Source organism: Pinus tabuliformis, chromosome 5_2, assembly GCF_031772625.1.
Source record: "Pinus tabuliformis cultivar Carrire ecotype Pingquan chromosome 5_2, CPIR1, whole genome shotgun sequence".
NCBI classification, from domain to species: Eukaryota; Viridiplantae; Streptophyta; class Pinopsida; order Pinales; family Pinaceae; genus Pinus; species Pinus tabuliformis.
In genome coordinates, this window is record NC_142306.1 from 1141920820 (window position 1) to 1141947344 (window position 26525).

Here is a 26525-nt window from a genome sequence, read left to right on the forward strand (position 1 = left end):
GACTTCATTCTTAAGATCTTTAATCTCATCATCGGGAGGAATTATGAAATTGGACATGATAGCATAGTTCCCGATGTCAGATTGTTCTCTAATTATTTCATTACGAGGCTTCTTAGGATCTTCAACATGAAATTTCCTCTCAGGCTCTCTATTTAGTCTAACAAAACCGTCACCGCTAGGAGAAGGAATCATAGCATATGACCAATTCATCTGAATGCTTCCTCCTAGATCAGAAGCCCACTTCCTAGATAACAGCATACCCCAAGCATCAGGTACATCAACGACAACAATATCCATAACAACCATGATGTCTGGGTAGACCGAAAGATGAACTTGCAAATCCTTGATTAAACCATGTACCTCGATCTTCTTAGAATCCATGGCGCATATATTATAGTAGGGTCTGGAAACTCTTAAGTTAAGCTGTTCCATAACCCTTTTAGTCATAACACAAGCAGATGCGCCTGAATCCAACATGCAGTTATTCAATTTATACCCATTGACTAATAAGGTGATAAAGAAGGGTTGATGATCCTTGTTATCAGCATCTACGCTTTGCAGATAGATAGGAGCATCATGATAGTCAACCTCACGAATCTTCTGTTGAGAAGCGTTGACTTGAGGACCCTGAATTGCTTTTAGTAACTTCTCCCTTTGGGAAGGGATCTTAGCGATCTCAGACACGGGAACCCAGATTTTAGCATTATTAAACCAATTCCCCAAATCGACATCTATTCCAGGGCTTAAAGTTCGAGGAGGAATTTGATTTCCGCTCTGATCTTTATCCCTTCTCTGGTATGTTAAACCCTTATCTCTAGCAATTTCCAGAATTTTCTCAGGAGAGGGTTTCTCACCATATAACCTGGCCAAAATGTCATCTTCGTTTTCAAGGTTATTTATACCAAAAGCAGATTGAGGATTCACAACATCATAGCTCCTTTCCTTAACCTCTATCCAATCATTCATGGGCAAAGGAAACTTGCTCCCTACTACGTTTATTTGCTCACCTGTCCCAAGCATTCCATTATCGAAAAGTCTTTTGATAACGGGACAAGAGGATTCTTCGTGAAAATCAGCACAAGCACGACAGTAGGGAGGAGCATCATCCACCAGATTGGTAAGCGGATTAGGGGGCCTCTGCTCACTAGTTTGACCCTTTCTTTGCCAGTTACTATTTCTGTTATTATTATTTCGAGGCTGAAAATTTTGCGGTTGCGCTCTTTCCATTTGAACTAACCTATTCTGCAAAGTGTTTATCTCCTTATTATGATTGATTTCCATGGTTTCAATTTTCTGAAGCAATTTGAGAACAAGTTCATTTTCAGGCTCTTGGACTGCTTTTCCCTTAGGTTCCTTTAGTTTCGTAGCAGCCCTATCAAAACCTGGGATTTCAGATTTCCCAGACGCTTCCTTGTCCTTTTCAAGTTCTACAGCTAAGGCTTGGCAATCACGATAATCAGTAAGTTTAGCACGCCTTAACTCATAAGATGGTTTTGGACCAAAGGCATCGATATAAAAATCTTGGAGAGTTTTATCTGAAGGTTTATAGTCTTGAGGCAATTCTCTAATAATACCATTAAACCTTCTGTTAAATTCTTCAACAGTTTCGTCTTCTCTCTTTTTCATCAGAGTAAGAGCTCTTACAAGATGTCTTCCCTCTCTCTTATCTCCAAATTTTTCTCTAAATGCAGTAATGAGTGATTGTAGAGAGTCAAAAGTATTAGGAGGTTTTTCTGTATACCAGTCATGAGCATCACCTCCTAGAGTCAAGACAAAAAGGGTCATCCTGACATCTTCATGATCAAAATCAGGAGATCTAGCATACTTAGCCATCCATATGTTGAAATCTCGTAAATGGGAATTAACAGTAATGGCATTATCTCCATGAAAGCTAGGCAATTTGTCTATCCCAACAGATGGAATATCATTGGGGGCTCCAGGAATGTTAGAAAAATTACAAGGGGCAAACAGACTCATGGTGCTGCGCTTAACTTGACCTTTAAAGAGCAAATGAATATCGGAGAGGGCTTCTTGTCCAAGATTTCCAAGAAGTGTACGAGAAGCGAGTTTGTGTGATCGCACCCTATAAACCTTTTCAGGATCAGGAGTAGGATTGCACAGACTGCTCGGATGTCTTCTAGTGTACACTCTTGCAGATAATATAGGAAGTGGAGTCGCCACTTGAACAAGAAGCTAAGCACGGAAAAGCTTGAAAAACAAGGACCAAGGACAGAAAAACTCTATCCCCGGCAACGGCGCCAAAAAATGTTGTCGCGCAAACTGGCACGACAACGCTCAGACCGGGGGCTGTCACTCTGATCCCCGGTCTCTCCGTTTAAGCCTGTCTCCCGCGGCTAAGGGGGGTAGTCCCTGGAAAAGATGGAGGCCAACTGCCAAGCAGTTGGGCTGGGAGACGAGATGCACGATTGAAATAAGCACCGAAAATGATTTGATGAATTGAGCAGACCAGTGCCTTAGAAGATCTAAATGATTACTAGCTGGATGATATAAGAACGAGAGCCACAGACAGCAATCATCAGATAAAGAGAGCAACGCTTTAGATATCTAGTAAAATCACAACGCTCTTCAAGTAACGATATCCAGCAAACTAAGAGAGATAAATTGCTTTAACAACAGTGAAACCAGATATTTGTTTTGTTTTCAGATCTCGACGTGAAAGATAGGCAATGATAAGCAACTGAAGATGACAAAATAATTTTCCAAAATTTTTTTATTTTTTTTTTTTTTTTTAGGGGAAAATTTAAAATCAAAAATACATCAAACCCTAAAAAATAAAAATCCCTTTTTTTTTTATATATTTTTTATTTTTTTATTTTTTATTTTTATTTTTTTTTTTTATAACAAAACTATTAAAATCTAATTAAAAAATTAATCTAAAACATAAAAATAAAACTAAACTATAAATAAATATTTTTTTGATTTTTTATGAAACTATTTAAAAAAGTTACAATCCAAATACATTTAAAATAAATAACAAACTAACATAAAAACTATAGAACGAAAACTATGTGAAACATAATTAAAAATCTATAAAACGAAACCTAAGAAAATAAACTGAAATCTGAATCTACGAAAACTAAACTAAACGCATATAATCGAAACCCTACACTACAGCTATACAAAAAAACGCGTATCTAACCAAATGTCTTATGGAAAACGACGCAGGGGATAGCAGGCAGGACAAGACGTCAAAGGCTAACGCTAGGCAGACACAGTCATGCGCTTGGCAAAGGGAAGCGCTGGGGAAAACACGTCCGCAGGGGAAATCGAGCACGCCAATGCAGTCGATAGACCAATCAACACGCAGAAATGAAAAGCCAGCAAGGGAAAAATAAAACTTAAATCGAAATACGCTGGGCCTATGCTGAAGGAAACACAACGCATCAAACCATGGAGTTAAAACACCTACGCAATCACCCCTTTTCGTTCCTTATGATGCTTTTAAAATCGACTCAGCAAATCTATGGCAATCGAAAATGAGACGGGATTACAGTGAAGACCCTACGACAACCCAGCAAAAAAAACGATTTCAGAAATGCGATACCTGAAGAATGCAAACAGTGGGAAGCTTGACGGCTAAGCTATGGCCGGTTTTTCTTGCAGGTTTAAACAACATACATAACCCAATGCTTGCTTGGAAAACAAATTTGAAATGCACAATCATAAGAAAACGACAGCCAGAGGATGATAGCAGCAAAAGAAATGGTTTGGTACTTACCTGATATGCGTACACACAATGGCGATCAAGACAAATATACTCAGAACGTTTTCTGTTTTTGACTTGCAGGTATTCGACATTAACAAGGATCCACCGCCTTCTTTTCCAGCTAAATGTTATGCTCCTTTTGGGAAAATTGCAGCCGGCGGTTTGGAGACAGTCAACAGCTCTCAGATGCACTGCTATTTCAAGTCGAGATGCTGGAAATAAAACCCTGCCGCTTCTAGCAACAATGACCTACGCACTGCCACTACAAGGAAACCCCAATATCTGGCAGATACATATGCAAAATTTCACAGTAAACCTTTCACAAAAATCGACTAAATTCAAAATTTTCACAGCTCTAAGACAGCCAGATTTGGCAATAATGACAGCAATGTTCTTGAAATATCAGAAGAGAATTCACTGTGAACTTCACTGTAAATCAGAAAAATTTCTCAATGTAAAACATGAAATAAACTTGAAATAATTAACCCAGGGCACAATCAGCTGGGCTCTGCATAGAACAGCCTGTGGGAGTCGGCTGGTTCAGCCCAGAACTTCCCCAAACGCCCACAAATAACCTTCACCTAAAAGTTTCCTGCACACCTCAAGCAAGCATCAGCAAACAAGGGCAAGAGATGCTGCTAGATTTCAAAAGAAAATGGAGATACCTGCCATTTTCCAGAAACCCTACAGCATTCAGACCCTAGCACGTGAGCAAGATACCTGTACTCACAATGCTCTGAAAAAAATCAGCTATTTTAACTGTTGAAAACTGAAATATGCAGAAATTCAAACACCTCACAGCAGTTCCAGAGAGTAACACCAGCCAGTTTGAAACCCCAAAGTCTTTTTATTAATCAGAAATCAGTTTACAAGAGAGCTTTCAGTACAGACTCACAGTTCAGATAAAAACTGAAAATGACCTCCTAAGACCCTACATAAAGGAAATGATCCCAACGGCTAGTTTTGGGTGATCCACAAAAATATTATTATTTTATTGCTTAGGGTTTTTGCTTTATGCTTTCTATTTTTTATTATTTTTTTATTTTTCAAATTTTTTAATTTTTTAATTTTAATTTTTTTTTTTTTTTTATATTTTTATTTTTAATTTTTTTTTTTTTTTTTTTTTTTATATATGAATTTATTATTTTTATTCATTAAAAAAAATAAAATTTTAAATTTATTTTAAGACGGATTATCAAACCCAGCCGTTGGAATCATCACCTAGCACCTAGGACCTAGGACTCATGAGGGGATTTACAACATTTTCAACCCTCAAGACACATTTCATCATGATTTTTTTACAATTTTTACAATTTACATCTCAAAGGGATGAATCCACTTTAACATAGACCCTCATAGACCACCCAGATCTGCGACACAACTATAATCTAGCAGAGTAACACGCTAGAATTCTCCTAAAGTCCTAATAACGAAATGCATCCCGGCTTTGGGGTTGGGTTTGAAGGAAAACTCTGCCGATCCATGGATCGGTGAGACTAAAAACCTCCCGGGACGCAGATCATCATTAGAAAGTTAGGTCCACCTAGGCAACTTTACATACATGACTCTGATCTGCTTAGATTATTTACAATTCAAACGTGCAGACTGGGTTTACAACAAAAATGATCAAGCTGTCGATGACTGTAGGCTGGCACGGACATGTCGCTCAGGAGCTATCCTTCTCTGCCAACAGGAAGGAGGTGTACTGCATGGGTAGTTGACCAGTAGTGGTCAACATGGCCTCTGCTTAACAGGCTTCCCGTCCAGTTTCAAAGTTATTTTCATCACTCCCAAATCGCCTATGATGCCTTTTAAGTCTGAAAACTTTGTAGGGAACAAATCTTGATATTCGCGGAGCAGCTCAGCAACCTTATCTACTGTGGCATCATCCCAGTGGTCTCCAATCTTCGCAAACTTCAACTCCGCTTCTGTGCCAATGTTCACTTGTCTAGTCTTCAGTGGCACGGTGATATCTGGATTCTCTATTTGTGGTCCCTCAACTTCACGATGGCCTTCTGCCTCTGGGATATTAATGTTCCTTGGATCCTCGTCTTCTTCTTCAATAGTCACATTATAGCACTCCAACACATGGCGCAGCGGAGTGCTCCAATCTGGTTGAATCAAATCCAAAGGATCCTGCGATATTCTAAAGATCGCTGCCTTGACCTCCTACAACGCCTCGTCAATGCATTCGAACCCATCCTCAAAGCTGAATGTCATCAAGAATCCCTATCTCAAAATGTCCCACTCCTCAGTGCCGTGGCAAAGTTCTGTTTCCAGGTACCAATTCATTGGTATTACATCCAAAGTGTGACAGGATAAATGCACCCACTCAAGTTGTGAGTCCGTTCCATAAGCGTCAATCCATTTTGCTAAATGATCGCGTGGATCAGTCCTTGTTAAGTTTAGGTATGTTCTATGCTTAGAGCAATTTATTTCAATTTTCATAGTTAGCTCAATATCTTTTCCAGATTAGCAATCACACCAGCATTAAAGTAAACTGCAGATAGAACATAAACATAAATCGTAGAAGACAAGCTAAGGCAAGAGGACACAAGATGTGGCGCCAGCCAAGGACAAACCCCAATGTGGGGAAACCCTTGATCAATTCTTCTTATATGTTCTTCAATAGTTCAGCACAGAGAGAGAGAGAGAGAGAGAGATAGTACATTTACAACTGAAGTCAACACTTTGACTTATCTAGATGAGAGCATAGATCATCTCTAGGAAGATGATACATGAGATCAGTTGAAGACATGCTGCTTCAAATGATTCTCCAAGGTGACTCCTTCACCTATCATCGTGCTGCATCTCGTCAACATGCTGCGCCTCACCGTGCTACACCCATCATCACAATGTTGCATCTCATCATGCTTCATCAATCATGACAATACCCATCATTGTACTGCATCATGTGCCATTGCTGCACCATGTTGCCATACTAACCTATGTGTTTGCTGCACCTAGCTAGCTTGTTGTCCCTTGCTTGCTTGTTGTCCCGAGCATGCTTGTTGTCCCTAGCATGCTAGTTGTACTTGCTGCACTAAGTATCATGTTGTTGTCCCAATGTGTTATACTAGCAGCACTATGAACTTGCTATATCATACTGTTGTACCTCACCATTGTGTTGCCCCTCATTATGCTATGATACACTTCATCGTTGTACCCATCATGCTGCAGCATTCATCAACATGTTGCTGCAATATATCTGTTGCTTGCAACATCATGCTACTTCAATGTATCATCATTGTTTTCTCCATCCAAGTGACTGTACTATTATCAACACAGTCCTAACATATGTTGCCTCGCTGGACAGACTTCAACATATACCCTTCAGCACTCTTCTCCATGTCATACAAGCCGCTTTCAGACCTTCCTTCCTCCATCGTTGTGACTGGGGCATGCTTGAATAATCTTCCTTTATATCACCTGGAGGACTGCAGTTAGGGCAGCATAGAGCTTCTCCATAGGGTTGCGTATACGGCAATGTAGGGCTCTCCATAGAGCTGCGTATAGGGCAACATAGGGCATAGGGCTCTCCAATAGAGTTGTGTATAGGGCAGCGTAGGGCTCTCCATAGAGCTGTGTATAGGGTAGCGTAGGGCTCTCCAATAGAGTTGTGTATAGGGCAACGTAGGGCTCTCCATAGAGCTGTGTATAGGGCAGCATAGGGCTCTCCAATAGAGTTGTGCATAGGATAGCATAGGGCTCTCCAATAGAGTTGTGTATAGGGCAGCATAGGGCTCTCCAATAGAGTTGTGTATAGGGCAGCATAGGGCTTCTCTTTTAGACCAGCTATTAGATCTCTCCTTGCTGCGTTATGTAGGCTTCCTTCACTGCGTTAAAATCTCCTCCATGATAACGTTAGGATCTAGGGCAGTGTAACCTCTTCAGATCTCTCCTCCCACCAAAACCCAAAGACAAGTGGAGAGGAAGAGATCACCAAGAGGATGTGTGTCCAAATGACTTTCAAGGCACCTCTATTTATACTAAAACATTGGAGCACAAGTGGAGTTTATTTGGTTGATGGCCGACCTTGACGAATTGTCCCATAACACAAATAAATTCATATCTCCATGAATGCTTATCGAAATCGGATGATCCTTAGATCAATCCTACACCTCTCGATGAGAGGGATCCAAGAAAAATATCAGCTGCCATTAATAAGATGACACACATAGAGTTTGGCCCTAGTTGCCAATTTTAACACTCCCTCTCAACTAGGGAGAACTCCATCCGCTGATCCATATGTCTCACTGTACTATCTCTGCCATCAGTGCCCTGCACTGCTCTGCTGAGCTTTGCTCTGCTCTGCTGAACCATGAAGAAGAAGAATTGATCGAGAATGTCTCATACCATTCTCTACTAACCCGAAGTCAGGTTTACTGATCCTAGATCAATATCACAAGAGAGTGTCTCAAACCACTCACACTGATCCCAGATCAATGGAGGTCATCCTAGCATAGGGAGTACGGTAGATACAACGATGCATCCATCGATAGTACTACTATGGTCCCTAACCCCATTTCCCTGCTCATTGATTAGATGAGAGGTACTTCCCATGAGTCCCAGACTGCATGGGTAGGATGCCTCGACAGGAGAACTAACCATCCTATCCCACAGGAAAACGAATCATCCTGTCCAACAGTCACCACAGGAGAACTAATCATCGTGGGCCACAAGAGAACTAATCATCCTGTCCCAAAGTTGTCACGGAGTATCACAGGGGAAGGTTGAACCTTTCACCATGTACATAGCGCACCACCAGGGGAGGGTGAGCCGCCCTGTGGTCGTATGTCGCTCCAGTAAGTACCCCAAGCCCCCCAAAGCTCCCAGAGCTCAATGCATGCAACATGCAGGACCCTTATAAGGTCTCTCAACGATTCCAAGTCGTTCAGGAAAGTCACAAATTTGACCTTTTCCCGGGGCTTTGACAAAATGTCTGCACCCTGTACATCAGTCTTAATGCGATGGCCACCTCGCTCATCGACTTACCATATCCCAGATAAGGTAGTATCTGATGTCTATCTGCTAGAGCAATCATCGAATATAGGATTCCTCAACAATCGAATCCCCCCTGGTTGTCACAGAGGATCACGGTGGTATTCATCATATGTACAAACAGCTCATTGAAGAGCTTCCACAACCAGGCAACTTCATTCGAGATCATACTCGTAGCTATGTATTCGGTCTCGGCGGTGCTTATAGCGATCGACTTCTACTACCTGCTCATCCATGATATCGAAGCAGAACCCAAAGAGAACCAGCATTGAGAAGTGCTCTAGTGATCCTCCACACTACTTGCCCAGTCAGCATTCGAATAATCATGCAGCTTCATATTTTCGGAAGTGTATCTCAATCCATGAGAGATTGTGCCCCGAAGATATCTCAGAAGATTCTTGGCACCAATCCAGTGAGGCTCAACCAAATATGAGCTTACCATGCTAACTGCAAAACACATGTCCGGACGGAAGTTCACCAAGAACATCAATGCAAATGAGTTTATGAAACTGAGAGGCATTTCCCAAATTTGGTCCGGCATCATCACCATATAACTTCTGAAAGTTAAGATGCTCGAGGTAGTCACGGGCTTGCAGTTTACCATTCCACATCCGGAATCCAACTCCCTCTTACTTCTGCAAGTGAGAGAGTCTGCACCTCTCTGAAATAGGTCGACCTCAGAAGGTGCCGGTATGAGAGGTCTATCATCCACAACCTTCAAATAATGGTTTGGATCGACTTCGCTCTTAGTGAATCTCAGCTTCATCTGACAGTTATCAATCCTCTCATATCAAACTCGGGGTGATCTGCTTCAAGCCATAGAGGGCTTTCTTCCACAGGCACACATGAGATTCCCGATCATGAATCTCAAACCCCTCGGGTTGTTCCAAACTTGTGGACCTACTACATGAGGGGAGTGGTCCCCTTGCAAGATTTTCCCTTCGGTACATATCAGACATGTACGTTCATGCTCCTTTTGAATTCAAGCATCCCTGTCATCATCTGACTTACAGACCTCCGGTGTTATGTTGCAACTGATATGGTCCCCAATGGGCTTCCTGCCAACCCTGAACTCAAAGGTAAAAGCATCTTTGAAAATTCTATTTCTAAACACGTGCCTTTCCATCGATGAATGCCACCCTGAAACCTTTTGACTTCCATCGCCGAAATGGACACCAAGTTCTTCTTGCGATCAGGTACATAAAAGAGATTCTTGTAAATGAATGGAGTTACCCACATTTAATTGATGAGTAACATTCCTTACACCCTTTCCGGGATAGGTGGCATCGACTCCAAGTATAATCCCACGGTTGTTTCCATCTCTACCAAATTCGAGAGAGCACCCTTCTATCCGATGAGGTGCCTTAAAGCACTACAATCAATAAGCCAGACTCCCAAAGAATCTAAAGGAGAGGGCCAATACAAGATAACGCTTCTTTATCTTATCAGAAACAACATTTGATTCTTCATAGCTAGGGTTCCTTGCTTTCTCTGAAGAGTCGGTTCTTTCCTTGATGACCTACATTACCTGTCATTCCTCTGATCATTGAAGATGTCCCTGGAATGATTGTTATCATCATCAAGTGATGTGTCCCTACCATTCGGACACTCCTTCGCATAATGGTCGAACTTATTGCAACCAAGGCATCTGCCTTTCCTTCCACCCTTAGATCCAAACTTCCCAATGAAGTGATCTTTAGGTAGGCCATCAGAAGCTTCCGCTGCGTTATTCTGATAATATTCTCTGCTTCGATTTCACCCTTGGTGAATTTGAAGAGGGATAAGGAATCCACTGATCCTTTTGTCCTTTTCCAACTGTCTTCGGTGATTGCTCTTTCACTCTTGCTTGGGCTTTGTCTTCACCTTAGCTCTGATACCATGTTAAGTTTAGGTATGTTCTATGCTTAGAGCAATTTATTTCAATTTTCATAGTTAGCTCAATATCTTTTCCAGATTAGCAATCACATCAGCATTAAAGTAAACTGCAAATAGAACATAAACATAAATCGCAAAAGACAAGCCAAGGCAAGAGGACACAAGATGTGGCGCTAGCCAGGGACAAACCCCAATGTGGGGAAACCCTTGATCAATTCTTCTTATATGTTCTTCAATAGTTCAGCAGAGAGAGAGAGAGATAGTACATTTACAACTGAAGTCAACACTTTGACTTATCTAGATGAGAGCATAGATCATCTCTAAGAAGATGATACATGAGATCAGTTGAAGACATGCTGCTTCAACTGATTCTCCAAGGTGACTCCTTCACCTATCATCGTGCTGCATCTCGTCATCATGTTGCGCCTCACCGTGTTGCACCCATCATCACAATGTTGCATCTCATCATGCTTCATCAATCATGACGGTACCCATCATTGTACTGCATCATGTGCCATTGCTGCACCATGTTGCCATACTGACCTATGTGTTTGTTGCACCTAGCTAGCTTGTTGTCCCTTGCTTGCTTGTTGTCCCAAGCATGCTTGTTGTCCCTAGCATGCTTGTTGTCCCTGGCATGCTAGTTGTACTTGTTGCACTAAGTATCATGTCTTTGTCCCAATGTGTTATACTAGCGGCACTATGAACTTGCTATATCATATTGTTGTACCTCACCATTGTGTTTCCCCTCATTATGCTATGATACACTTCATCGTTGTACCCATCATGCTGCAGCATTCATCAACATGCTGCTGCAATATATCTGTTGCTTGCAACATCATGCTGCTTCAATGTATCATCATTGTTTTCTCCATCCAAGTGACTGTACTATTATCAACATAGTCCTAACATATGTTGCCTTGCTGGACAGACTTCAACGTATACCCTTCAGCACTCTTCTCCATGTCATACAAGCTGCTTTCAGACCTTCCTTCCTCCATGGTTGTGACTGGGGCATGCTTGAATATTATTCCTTTATATCACCTGGAGGACTGCAGTTAGGGCAGCATAGAGCTTCTCCATAGGGCTGCATATAGGGCAGCGTAGGGCTCTCCATAGTGTTGTGTATAGGGCAGCGTAGGGCTCTCCAATAAAGTTGTGTATAGGGCAGCATAGGGCTCTCCAATAGAGCTGTGTATAGGGTAGCGTAGGGCTCTCCATAGAGTTGTGTATAGGGCAGCATAGGGCTCTCCAATAGAGTTGTGTATAGGGCAGTGTAGGGCTTCTCTTTTAGACTTGAAATTAGAACTCTCCTTGCTGCGTTATGTAAGCTTCCTTCACTGCGTTAAAATCTCCTCCATGATAGCGTTAGGATCTAGGGCAGCGTATCCTCTTTAGATCTCTCCTCCCACCAAAACCCAAAGACAAGTGGAGAGGAAGAGATCACCAAGAGGATTTGTGCCCAAATGACTCTCAAGGCACCTCTATTTATACTAAAACATTGGAGCACAAGTGGAGTTTATTTGGTTGTTGGCAGACCTTGACGAATTGTCCCATAACACAAATAAATTCATATCTCCATGAATACTTATCGAAATCAAATGATCTTTAGATCAAGCCTACACCTCTCGATGAGAGGGATCCAAGAAAAATATCAGCTGCCATTAATAAGATGACCCAAATGGATTTTGGCCCTAGTTGCCAATTTTAACAGTCCTTGCATCATATTTCTCTGTTAGCCAAACTTCTGGGTGACCAAACCGCAGTCTCATCATTTTTCTGTACTCGCGCCACCCATCAAAATTGTCTTTATGCATACCCCACCATCTTGCGGGCGTAGCACGCAATGCTAAATCCAAGGCTTGGAAGCAATGCTTCTCTGGTACTTCCCTTTCAAATGCATCCAAAAATTTATCTATGTCAATTAGACCGTCATAATAAGGCAAACTCCTTACCTTCGATGATACACAACACAATGATTTAGTCATCGTGTTACAACGCAGCGTAGATACCTCGTGCAACCTATTCTGCCAGTGTTCCAATTCCTCATCTGAATCTGATGTACAGGAACTTTCATGGTCCCATGCAATGCATCCATCAGTTGTCGGATTAACCCAATCCTGATCTCGCACTGTTATTTTATAGATCTGGTCCAAATCATCGTCGCTTTCCTCATAATCACGGACCGGTTCAGTATAGTGCAGTCCTTCTGCAGGGTCCAAAGGTACTACTACGCGGAGCGATTTCCTCTCAAATGACATTGTCCACCTTTTCGGATTGATGACCCCATTCATGTCGATAGCCCAATCATCAACAATCCCTATTACTTCAAAATCAGCCAACGTGCTCGCGCCCTCTATATCTATTGTTACTCCCTGCAATCTTCCCATGGGGATAATCTTCTGTTGATTTTCCATCCTTAATTGAATTGGAGACTGTTGTCGCGCGGATCGACACGACAACGCTCAGACCGGGGGCTGTCACTCTGATCCCCGGTCTCTCCGTTTAAGCCTGTCTCCCGTGGCTAAGGGGGGTAGACCCTGTGAGATGATGAGACCAACTATCGACTAGTTGGTTGGGAGACACGAGACACGATGAGATAAACACTAAAATGATTTGATTAATTTAGCATACCAGTGCCTTAAGAGATTGCGGCTGAAACGATTACTTGTTAAATGATATGGACCATGAACAGCAATCATCAGCTAAACCACAATGCTCTTAGAATGACCAAGACGATGATCTGGAATTTTCAGCTTTGAAGAGATAAATGCCTTAAACCACCATGAGCATCATGAATTATTAACCAGACATTGGATTTCGTGTTTCGACTTGAAAATTTCAGATCTCAACATGAAAGATATATCGCGAAAGCAACTGAAACTGGCAAAATGATTTTCCACAAATTTTTTTTTTTTTTTTTTTGAAATTTTTTTTTTTAAATCGTTTTTCAATTTTTATTTTTTTAATATTATAAAAATGAAAAGAAAACTAAAAAAAATCTAAAATTTACAAAACTTTTAAACTTAAAATCTATTCAAACTGAAATTTAAAACACTAATTATACAAAAAGCTTTTTATTAATTTTTTTTATTTATTTATTTATTTTTTATTTTTTTTAAACCAAAATAAAACAAAACAAAAAAATTGAAATCTAAATAAAATCTAAAAATTAATTTATGCAAATATAAACCTAGACTATAACCTAAAAATACATCAATTTTTTTTATTTTTTTTTTTTTTTTAAATCCAAAATCGTAACTAATATCTAAAACATAAATCCTAACATTTAAATCTAACTATATATATATATATATACAAAAAATAAAAAATAAAACTTTAAACTAAATCAAAACTAAACTACGCTACCATATGACTGTATGACCTACGTAAGTATATACAACCCCAAAACACATTATATTACCACAAAAAAAATCTCGACTTACCTGCTGAGCGGCGGACAAAATGCGGATTGGTTTTGAAGCTTACCTGAGGGTTTGCAGACGGAACCATAAACGATCACATCCGATGAAGAAAATAAGTACCGTAACCCATGCCCAAGCGTGAATTGCAAAGGGAAAACTCAAAACGCTGGGTAGCTAGTCTGAAAACCGCATTGAACTATTTCGATCTGCTCGGATTGGCGTTAAATGGTTAACATTTAATGGCTTTCACATGAATAGAACGCCAAAACTGTTTAACGCTGGAGGCTGGACGCATTCACACAATCTCGTTGAGAAAATTCGCTGAATAAACCTGGGCTCACGGGTTTGGGTATGGTGGAAAGCACAGCCGCAATGATTGACAGATACGCTTTGCCTTCAGCGCTTTTTAAAAAAAAATCGAACTTACGTTGAGCGTATCTGGAGTCCACGGATTTGCTGGTTTATGATCCACAGGTTTATCGGTCTTATATCAGTACTTTGGCAGCCTCGTTTTCAAATATCTGGTGCTGAGATTTGCAACAGCGATTTTATAAAAACGCATCAACATAAATTTATTCAACGTGGCTTCAGCTTGGTGGCGGATGAGAACTTCTCATAGAAACCATGTATGAGTTAACGATTTCCAACCATTGTGCACAGGTTTTGCAGCATAAGAAAATAAAAAAAAAGGAATGTCAACAACGTCTAGTGGGTAAGAGGAAAAGCTGCACCAAGTCGTTGTCAAGAATGAGGAGAGCCGTCAACAGCTCAAGGACTGATGCTGAGGATGAGCAGCAAATCATCAATATTGCAGAGCTAAAGAGTCCCAGTAACAGTGGGTGTATAGGCGGTTGAAAAAAAGGCTGGGGAAGATGGCAACAGTGGAGCGTAATAATGATTGAAATCTGGAGTCAGCCAGCGCACGTGAACCTGCCAAAAAAACGATTTCGAAATTTTTCATGTGATAAAATAAGACCTAAAAAACCCTAATTAAACCTGATAAAAGCAAAACTGAAAATGAAACCCTAGAACAACTGCTAATTTACAGATTTATGGCCCCTGAAATAGCCAGATTCAGCAGATAAGAGCAGAAATACTTTCAGAATATCAGAAATTTTGAACTTCACTGTGAACAGAAAGAAAAATCTCTCAATGTAAAACACGAAATAAAACTTAAAAGATTAACCCAGGGCACAATCAGCTGGGCTCTGCACAGAAAAGCCTGTGGGAGTCGGCTGGTTCAGCCCAGAACTTCCCCAAACGCCCACAAAAATTTCCTTCAAAAATGCTTTCCTGCACATCTCAAGCAACCGTCAGCAAAGAGAGAGAGAAAACTGCTAGATCTCAGGAAATAATGGAGATACCTGCCATTATTTCAGAAACCCTAGCAGCCCTCAAACCCTAGCAGGTGAACAAGATACCTGTGCTCACACTACTCTAAAAAAAAGCTATGATTAATGGCTGAAAACTGAAATGTACAGAAAATTAAAGATCTCACAGCAATTCCAGAGAGCAACACCAACACGATTTGGACCCCAAAGTCTTTTTATTAACCAGAAAATCAGATTACAAGAGAGCTTTTTCAGTACAGACTCACAGATCAGATCAATTGAAATGACCCCCTAAGACCCTATATAAAGGAAATGATCCTAACGGCTAGTTCGAGTGATCCATGTGGAAATGATCTCGACCGTTGATGAGGATCAAGACATCTCTTGATCTCATCCGTCGATTTATTCACTTAAAATATTATTATTTTATTAGTTAGGGTTTTTGCTTGATTTTTTTAATTTTTTATTATTTTTCATTATTTTATTATTTTTATTCATTTTTTAATTTTTTAATTCATTTTAAAATGGATCACTGAACTAAACCTTCGGAAACATCACCTAGGACCTAGGACTTAGGACTCATGAGGGGATTTAAAACATTTCTCGACCCTCAGGACACATTACATCATGACTTTTACAAAATTACATCTTAAGGGACAAACCCATTTAATACAGACCCTCACAAAACACCCAGCTCTGCGACACAACGATAATCTAGCAGATCCACACACTAGGATTCTCCTAAAGTTCAAATGACAAAATCAATCCCGGCTTTGGGGTCAGGTTTGAAGGAAAACTCTGCCGATCCGTGGATCGGTGAGACAAAAAACCTTCCGGGACGTAGATTATCATCAGAAAGTTAGGTCCACCTAGGCAAATTACATACATGACTTCATGTCTGCTAAGATTATTTACAGTTAATACATGCAGACTGGGTTTACAAAAACAAGATCAAGTTGCTGATGATGGCAGGATGGCACGGACATGCTGATCAGGTGCTGCTTCTTTCTGTCAAGAAAAACGGGGTGCACTGCATGGGTAGTTGACCAGTAGGGGTCAACAGAGACCATTGCAACGCAGGTCTCCCCATTCTTTCCCACGTTTGTTTAGGCAAAATGTTCGCATCCGACCCAAGATCCAAAATAACTTGATCCATTTCATACTCTCCTATTTGCGCAGTGAGCCTCATCTCACGCCCTGTTCTTGCCTTATGCTTACCAATTTTTCTAACTACACGAGGTCCTTTAGGAGCATTCTCTTTACCTACACACTTATTTATCAACTCCTGTAATCCTTTCACAGCCTTGCTATCGCGTAGCAGCTTCATACAGGTCTCCAAGAAGGTAGTAAGCATGGAGGGGTCAACTTCTTTAGACAGCTTGTCCTGGCTTCCTGAGGTAGAAGCCTCAGCAAAGCTTTTCTTTGCTTCCATGAACGTTTCTTTTGCGCGCTCCAAGTCAAACCCAACCTCTTTTTCTGGAGCTTTGCGGACCCACTCACTTTCTTCAGGTTGCTTTCCTTTATCCTCGCCAGTCGTCATTCCACTTCGCAGCACGATATTTACATTGGGATCCTCTTCGTGGGGTTCAGCCCTCATCATCTGTAGGTTTTAGGTGGGCTACTAAGGCTGCGGCCTCTTCTCCTGCATCTTAGCTATCAATATCGGGCAGTCTTCTATCGCGCGATCAAACTGAATACAGTATGGGTATGACAGGCGCGTCTGGCTTGTACATTCCCACGCGTAGTGTCCTCGCATTCCGCAATTGTAGCAAATAACTTGTCCCCAACCTCTACCAAGTCCTCCTCGGCCTCGTCCGCGGCCCTGATATCCTTCGCGCGCTCCCCTAGCACCTTGATCCGGAGGGCGAGTTTCTGTCTAACATCTGATATGCGAGTGTTCTCTCCGTCATCAACTCATAGCTACGGCAATTACGCTCATCATAACCCACCGATTTACAGAAGTTGCAGAATAATTGTTGCGGTGTCTGCACAAATTTCTACAACAAGTGGCAATTGTTTGTTACATGTTTTCCAGGTAGAGATAGCGCACCACAGCGCGGGCCCTGTACTTGGCCATGCTTGAGCTTTTGGCCTTAGAGGCATTGGCCCTCCACCTGCAACATAGTTCACGAAGACAGGGTAGTGATCTTTATCATGCCCCTGGCTCTTACACTTCAGGCACCAAACTTCTTCGCACACCTCTAGCCGAGCCGCTTTCTCCTTTTTCAAGCTTTGAAACTCCAAACAGAGATTCTGCAACTCCGCATGAATCTGTTGAACTCCCAACGTCACGTCTTGGATAGGTGTCTCATGTAACCTCATTGTGATTTCTAGCGCTTCTGCCTAAGTCCCTATCTTTTGCTGTGACAAGGCAATTCTTAAGTGAGGTAGGAGCGCGGCTATAAACCAATCCCGGTGCTGACTATCTGTGAGATTCATATTGGCTTCGTGGATTCCGCACTTCAGTCTCTGATCCAACTCCCAAGGTGTTTCACCGATTCTCATCGTGATTTCCTTGAATCCCACTACCGACTGCATTTCAGATTTAGGCCTATCGAATTCCTTGTTCAACGTGGTCTGAGTATCCGCTAATGATGCCATCGGGTTATCAATGCAGTACTTAATGTACCACGTCAACGCGCGATCTTGTAAAGCAGTAACCAACTGCACTTTCTTCATATGGTCATCTGTAATATTTTGTGCTATCCACACGGCCTTCGCGACAAACCAAAACTAGTCCGGGTCCTCACTTCCCAAGCCCTTGAAAACAGGCAGCTTCATTGTATTCGACATATTGAACGGCGGCGAAGGTGGTGGCGGTGTGGGCGAAGGTGTAGGTTGTGGAGGTGAAGGCAAAGGTGGTGTGGACGGATGAGGTATTCACAGAAACGTTTGTCTTATTAACTGGACAACGCTCTGCGGTGAAGCCTGTGTTGCTCCCTCGTCGTCACTCAGCGGAGGTTCAATGAGAGGGCTATATTCAGGACCTATTCTCCCTCTATTCCTGAAGAGCTTTCCACTTCGCGTAGCTCCAAACATCAAGGTAATGGCATGACCCGCTTTTCACACAAGAGCATTTTAATCCAATTACTCAAAGATCTTAAATACTTACCTCGTGGTCCTTTGAAGAAGCGTTGCTCTGCTTCGCTGTAACTGACCGAGGTATCGACCGCGAATTTTGTCACGAATCCTCCTATGACTTGATCAAGCCAGTGATCGACAGCGCGCGCAATCTTACCTTCAGAGACTTCCAATCTCTGCACTAGCTGCGGCCTGCGGGGTCCACACTATTGGACCGTCAAGCCTCCACCTTCCTTGGTCGTCTGCCAATTTAGGTATCCACTCGTATAGTTCAATCGGGAAGGAACAGAAGAAAATTTCATGTATCTCTATGTAGAGATATCTATCCAACCACTGTTCTTTCATCAGGCGCGGGTTTCTGTTTTCTTGCACCGCGAATTCTTAGATCTTTCTATCCAACCACTCCTCAATCTCTTTCTTCGTTGGATTCCAATGACGCGACATCACACATCTCCTTATGCAAATCTCGGTCCCGGCAACGGAACCATTTGTTGGCATAGTGGGTCCTGACCCAAGTTCAGAGTTAGTTTTGCCAAAAAAATCCCTACACTACTGGCCCTTTTGGCATCAATCCGCGGAGCGCGGACTGAAGTGTCACCTGAAGCAGTATGGGGGGATGTTGGAACCAAGTTTCCACGCCCAAAGATGAGCGTGATGTCGGTTTATGCCCTAAATCTGTCTCCGCGCAGATCGATAAGCCTTTATGGCTTATCGATATAACTCTTTTAATCAGCCTCTAGACCTCCACGAAGGTATCCAACTGTCTTTCGTGGACCCTGAATATGCGAATCAGCTGCTTACACGCATCAAAGATTACTCTTAACCCAGTAATTACTTAGATCATCTTAAGTCTTAATAACTTCCGCATACAATAAGATAATCTTCCTGTAAACAGTAACAGTAATTGCGTTCATGTAACAATATCAATCATGTAAAGTCGCGCATTACTACACCATTATTTCATAAACCCATTATAACATAAGGCACATTCATATAACAGAAGTAAATCGGCAAAATGCAGGAATTTCTGGGATAATCTCTTTATTAATACTTCAATTTTGCTTACAGACTCAAGACTACCTTGCGCACTCAACTGCAGGGGTCTATGCAATCAGCTGCGAACTCTACTCTAAGCCTCTACGCACACAGCTGTAGAGCCTCTCTTCTACTCTAAGACTTCTTCGCTCTTACTCTTACTGACCCATTACATTCATCTTCATCATCATTCTATCTATCTTAGACTCTCTAAGACACACCTACTTATACAATCCCATGGTCCGCGGACCATGGGTAGATCTTCAAAAGCCGACTCAACTTACATAAAAGAAGGGTAGAACCCTTTATGACAATTTAACTATCTACGCGCTCCGCGACCACAACTTGCGGAGACTTTACATTTTATACAACAAAACTTGGGCTTTTTGCCCCAAAATTGACCGTAGGGGACCCCATCCCAACACTTGCTTCAATGAAGCTCAATGGCTATCCAAGAAAGACCTAAAGGAGTAGGAATCAAGATATAGGGATATATGACATTACAATAAGGTTAACTATACCTAGGATCAAGATTCTAAAATGATATACTAAAATTGATATTGCTCTCAAAGAAATGTGTTACTAAAATCGAGAGACCTAGGTTGGGTCCACACAAGACCTAGGGTTTTAGTATTTATCATGAAAGGGAAGCCTCCAAGGAGAACTCTAGGTCAAGCTAGGACAAAGAAAGGGTTAAGAATGATCAAGCTTTGATGAGAGATAACCCTCAAGAAAGTCTCTCACTATGACGCCAAGATTAGCCTTCAATGTCCGAGCTAGGGCTTGGTTTTTCTCACAAATGAACCGTTGAAATCTCATGAAACCTTGAAGATCTCTAGGAGAGACACCAGCAGATAAAGTTATCCAAGCGGAATGGCTAAATCATCCCTCTAAAGAAATTCGCATGATGCCCTAGCAAGGTCGTCTAAGTGAGAGAATGAAAATTCTTAGACTAACGCCTTCCCCTTGGGCAATGGAGTCTTTATGATTTGAAATTTGGACTAATTTCTTCCTCAAGGAGGTTGAAAAATGATGCCCTAACACCTATCTCTCAACAATTACCCATCCAAGATCAATGGACTTTCATGGAAGAAAAGAAACTTCAATCCACTAGGAACATTCTTCTACTTGTTATCAATGAGTAACATGCACAAATTTGCAATCTAACAATCTTTAACAATGATATTCAACAATTAGGGCATAAAAGAAAGAGCTAGTTGCATAATTTCCACACATTAGACATTATTCATGAAAAATTATTCAACAAAATTCACTTACAAGATAACAAGAGATATATCCAATCCAAGATCAAGACAATGGCTCCAAGAAGAAAATCGAACTAGCCTCCAAAGATATCGAAATGCATGAAAGAATCTCCAATAGTCATCCAAGAAGAAATGTGAATTACTCAAGAAGAGCTAATCCAAGAATGTGATGATGATCCAATACAAAATGAGGCCTCTCTTATTTATATGAGGCTCCTCAAGTTTGATTTAGCCTAATTTAGCCCCTAACAATATTTTAATGTACAAAATAACACATCTTTGGTGATAAGCCCACCAAATAGCTCATGAAGTGAAAGATAAGCCATTTAAAGCTAGTCAAAATGATAAAATAGTGGGAAATAGGGCCATTGGAAGGCCTGAATGAGTCTTCAAAGTGCAATGATGAAGAGGAGGGCTCCATAAATGATGATCCCGGGGGTGGCCCTTTGATTTCCAAGCAAAACATCATGTTGTGCTCCCAACTGACTATGGGGCACAAGCAGTGATCTCATGGGTCTCCAAGTGGCTCAAGATCAAGTTGATGTTCCATCAATGAGGGCTAGAAGATGACACATGCCCTCCCATGTCTACCCGGAAGAGACAAAACCTCCTCTGGGCCCTGGATCAGCTGCCAAGTGTCGAGTGCGATGTGTGGTCGGTTGGGCAACATGGTCCAAGTGCATCATCATCTCTATATGGCTAGGGCACAAACAAGCAATGTGGTGGTGCCGAAGAAGCCCATGGTGAGGCAATCAATGCTCTGCAAGGTTGGAGGCCCATGACTCTCCACACTCACCTTACAATTGCCATTATGACCCTCTGGAGGGCTTGGACCCTGTATAGGGAGACCAAATCCAAGATGAAAACCCACCAACAATCATGTATAAGATCCGATGTATTTATACCTTTCTCGGCCTTTTGGCTAAGATCAAGTGTAGTATCTTTAAGGGGCGACGGTTGGTTAGGTTTGCTGTGCGCACGCTCCTTTGCTCCCGCCGCCATCTGAATCTTGATCGCTCCTCGGCCGCTTGGATGGCCCCTCCGGATGCGCCTCCGGAGGAGGCCGTGCTTCAACACGCATTCTCAGCACTGATCAAATCTTTGCCTGCTCAGCGTGCTCGCCCATCAGTATCCAAATTTGTGAAAAAAATTGAGGGGTTACAAGAAGTCTCTCTTCCTCCTTCCTTGCCCAGAAAAGCTGCTCTTGCCTTGGCGGAAAAAGGACTAATAGGGCAATTTACAGGTCTCTGGCCCTCCCCAAAAACCGTTCAGAGGTGGGTTGAGAGGAACTGGACTGATAAAATCCAAGGAAAAATTTCTATCAGGTTTTGCGGAAAGGGCTACTTCACATTTCATTTTGAGACTAAGGAAGACAAGGATTTAATCTTCCGCAATGGACCTTACTTCATGGATTCCAGAGGTCTGTACTTAAACAAATGGACTCCAGATTTCGACCCGGAGCTTGACATCCCTAATGCGGTTCCTGTATGGGTTCGCCTTCCTCATCTCCCCTTGCATTGCTGGGGAGACGAATCAGTTCGTGCTATTGGGAACGCTGTCGGGAATTACATAGACCGAAGTGAGCCGAGAGACAACATGCAGGCTTGTGCTCGTATCTGTGTCAAAGTTGACTTGGGTAGAGGCCTTCCAAAAGCTATTAAACTCAAAGTCGACGACTGGACGCACATTCAACAGCTCGACTATGAACAGATTCCCTTCAAGTGCAAGGTATGTCACGAATACGGACACTTTGCTAACCATTGCACTAAGATCTCTAATGTTGATAATACCCCGCAAGAAGAGCAATGGGAACCTGTCAAAAAAAAAAATCAGCCCCTAGTCATAAATATCCCATGGATGTTGGTACCTCTTCCCAGCCCTCCCCCATCTCTCCAACCTCATCTCCCGCGCCTTCATTCCCTCTTCCCTCTTCCTCCCAGCCGCCCTAGTCCTCTGTCCGCCAGTTAAATCCCCTCCTTTCCTCGCCTTCCTCCAACCCTTTTCATGCCCTCTCCCTTCCTGAGGAATCCCCTGCCCCCTCGTCTCAACCTGAGCCTCCCTCTTCTCCCCTTCCCCTGGTCATCTCCCCTGCCCTCCCATCTGATCCTCCCCCTCTTAGAATCACCCGAAGCAATTCCAAGGAACATGGATCCACTATAGACGGTCAAAAGAAGCCTGGAAGAAAGTCTTCCAAACAGCACAGGGACGAGAATGCGCAAAAGGACATAGCACTAGGACTCCAGAATCCTATAGAATCATATATACAAGGAGCAATAGACAAAGACGCAGCAAGCAAAGATAAAGGAGGGAGAGCAACTCCTCGAATCTCACTGTTGAAATGATTAAAATTCTCTCATGGAACAGCAGGGGACTAGGGCACCCCTCCAAAACCAATGCCTTAAAGGATCTTATAAACCAAGAAAAGCCAACTATTGTACTATTACAAGAAACAAAGCAGAGGCAGTCTGAAATCAGCAAGGCCATTGAATACCATAAGCACTATAAAGGAAGTATAAGTGATTCCAGAGGGGCCTCAGGCGGAATCGCTACACTTTGGCGTCAGGACGAGTGGAACTGTGCAACAGAAGTAATAGATCAGCATTGGGTTAAGACAGTGTTACAAAACAATATGAGCGGACAGCAGATTGTAATTTACAATGTCTATGCCCCTAACCATTACAGGGACAAAGAAGTTTGTTGGGATTCCCTCAGCCAAAATATAGAAGAAGAAGACAGCAGCAACATCATTGTCGGGGGCGACTTAAATCTAATTTTACATGCCAACGAAAAACGTGGAGGGAGCTTCACGCCAGACCCCTTCAGAAACCAGCTGGAAAATATAATGCAACAAGGAGATCTTGTCGATGTCATCCCAAAAAATCGTAAATACACATGGAGTAATCGCAGATTGGGCAGCAGTAATATTATGGAGCGGCTTGATCGATTTCTGGTAAATATTTCTCTTCTATCCACCTTTTTAGCTGTTAGCGCCACCATTCTTCCATTTGCTACCTCTGATCATTTCCCTATTACTTTAGCTCTTGAATCTCACAGTCTTCTAGGCCCTCTTCCCTTTAAATACAATCATATATGGAATGACTATCAAGGAGTCAAAGATCTAGTCCAGCAAACATGGCGTCAGCATGTTGAAGGATCTCCATGCTTTATATGGGAAAGCAAGCTAAAAAATGTGAAAAATGTGCTCAAGAATTGGGCTAAAACGCAGTACAAAGAGCCAGAAGAAAAGCAACGAGAGGTGAAAGCCAAAATTGAAGACCTACACTATGCAATAGAAAAACAAGAGTATCAACAAGCTGAAAAGACTCAAGAAGAAAACCTTTACAATCAGCGAAGCGACATTAGAAGGGAAGAGGAAGAAAAATGGCGTATGAAATCTAGGCAGACTTGGCTGAAAAGTGGAGATAAGAACACAGCCTTCTTCCATAAACAGGCCACTGCTCGACAAATAAGAAACAATATAACAACCATCATAGATAGCGCAGGGACTCAACACAGTGATCAGACAGCCATCAAAAGCGCTGCTTCAGACCATTTCAAAGAGCTTTTAACTGAAACAGGTGAGGAAGAAAGCTATGCTGACCTCTTGCAGCATTTGCCAATGAAGATTTCAGCAGAATTAAATGAAAGGTTGACAGAAGAAATAAAAGATGAAGAAATCAAGGAAGCAATTTGGTGCCTCCAGCCAGACAAGGCGCCAGGGCCGGATGGCTTCTCTATTTGTTTTTACAGAGAATATTGGGAAATGATAAAAAAGGACCTCATTAAATATTTCAAATGGATACAGAGGAAGAACAAAATAGGAGGATACACAAACTCAACTCATCTGGCTCTCATCCCAAAGGAGAACCACCCTTCCAAATTTACCTGCTTCAGACCAATATCATTATGTAATTCTTCCTACAAAATCTTCACTAAAGTCCTTGCTTCTCGTCTCAAACATCTCCTGCCAATGTTAATTTCTGAAAACCAAGGAGGCTTTATGGTTAACAGACAAATCTCAGACTCTATCCTCTTAGTACAGGAAGCCATTCATTTGAGCCATTCGAGGAATGAAAAAGGCTTCATTTTGAAATTGGATTTGGCAAATGCCTTTGATAGGGTTCGACATTCCTTTCTATTTGCGGTTCTTCAGAAAATGGGATTCTCCTCTGCCTTTATAGAAATTATAAGAACTTGTATCTCTGGGCCTTGGATCGCTCCTCTTATCAATGGCAGACCTGGGCCTTCCTTTCGATCCTCAAGAGGCCTACGGCAAGGCTGTCCTTTATCACCCTATCTTTTCCTCCTAATGGCAGAATCCTTCAGTTGTGCTCTTGACCATAAGCGCCAGGCAGGCCTCATCACTGGTATTAAGTTCGAAGATGGAGTGAAAAACATAAACCACTCCCAATTTGCCGATGACACCCTGCTGCTAGGAGGGGCAACCACAATCATAGCTCGAAGATTCAAATCCTTATTAGACAAATTCATGACTTACTCATGGGGACTGATAAATAACCTCAAAAGCTGTATCTATGGATGGAATGCCTCAGCTCACACTCTCCAAAGCATTGCCAACATCTTTGGTGTTCCTTGCAAGTTAAATTGGGACCACTTCAGCTACCTGGGAATGCCTGTGAGTATAAGGAAAACTCGGGCTGATGTTTGGGAAACAACTCTAGACAAAATGAAAAGAAAAGTCCAAAAATGGGGAACTTATTGGCTCAACCCAGCTGGTAGACTGGTGCTCCTCAAATTGGGTCTTTCCTCTCTTCCCCTTTATCAATTTTCCCTTACTCAAGCTCCAGCTTCTTTCCTCAACAAAATGGACAGTGTTCTCAGATTCTTCCTTTGGCAAGGGGAAAAAATGAGAGGAAAAAATTCAACTTGGTAGGATGGAAACAAGTCATTCAAAGCCAAGAGAAAGGAGGTCTTGGCATTCGATCTCCATCTCTCACAAATTTAGCCTTTGGGGGAAAATTAGTCTGGAGACTAATTGAAGGACAATCAGCCTGGTGGAAAAAAGTTTTGGAGGCAAAATACATCAGTCAACCACGACAGCATCTTCTCACAGTCGAAATACCCAACAGAAACTACTCAAAGATTTGGAAACTGTGTAAAAAATCCATCCCCTTTATGGCTCAAAACGTCTCCAAGGTGCCAAAAGGAGGCAGGGAAATCAACATCGGCGCTGACAAAATTATGGGGAATCCACCGCTCAACAGTCACCTAGGTATGGCTGCAATAATATATTTTCTTCAAAGCAAAGGAATTTGCAACCTAGACCAAATTTCTCAATGGGACGCAACAACCCATGCTTGGAAGCGTTGGAAATTTCCTCCCATACCTCAACGCCTCAAAGAGAACTTCGACAACTTCTGCAAACACCTTCACAGCATTGCTCCCACTCTAAAAAATGACAAGGACGCATTTAGATGGGACCCCACTGGCACCAGCTATTCAACTCAAGCAGGTTATGACTATTTATGCAACAAAGACTATTCGGCTCCAGCATGGCTGCATAGGAAAACAGTGTGGAAAGCAGAAGCAATTCCAAAGGGGAAATTTTTCATGTGGACCCTTTTAAAAGGGAAAACTCTCACTACAGAGAACCTTAAAAAAAGAGGCATTGCTGGCCCTTCCAGATGCCCTAACTGCCAAGAAGCAGAAGAGTCTATTCAACATCTATTTATCTCTTGCCCCTTTGCATTTTCTTGTTGGAACAGCATTAATCCTTCCATATCTCTCTTCTGGAAGTCTCAGCTATCCATTGAAGAAGTTCTTA

The 26525-nt window shown here is 42.1% G+C and overlaps 1 protein-coding gene and 1 pseudogene across 2 annotated transcripts in view; one reads left to right on the plus strand and one right to left on the minus strand.

The window, feature by feature from the left end:
• Positions 1–26525, minus strand: part of LOC149163212 (uncharacterized) — a 263398-nt gene that overhangs the window by 214027 nt on the left and 22846 nt on the right. The window lies entirely within an intron of this gene.
• LOC149163214 (U2 spliceosomal RNA) lies at positions 21642–21814 on the plus strand (annotated as a pseudogene).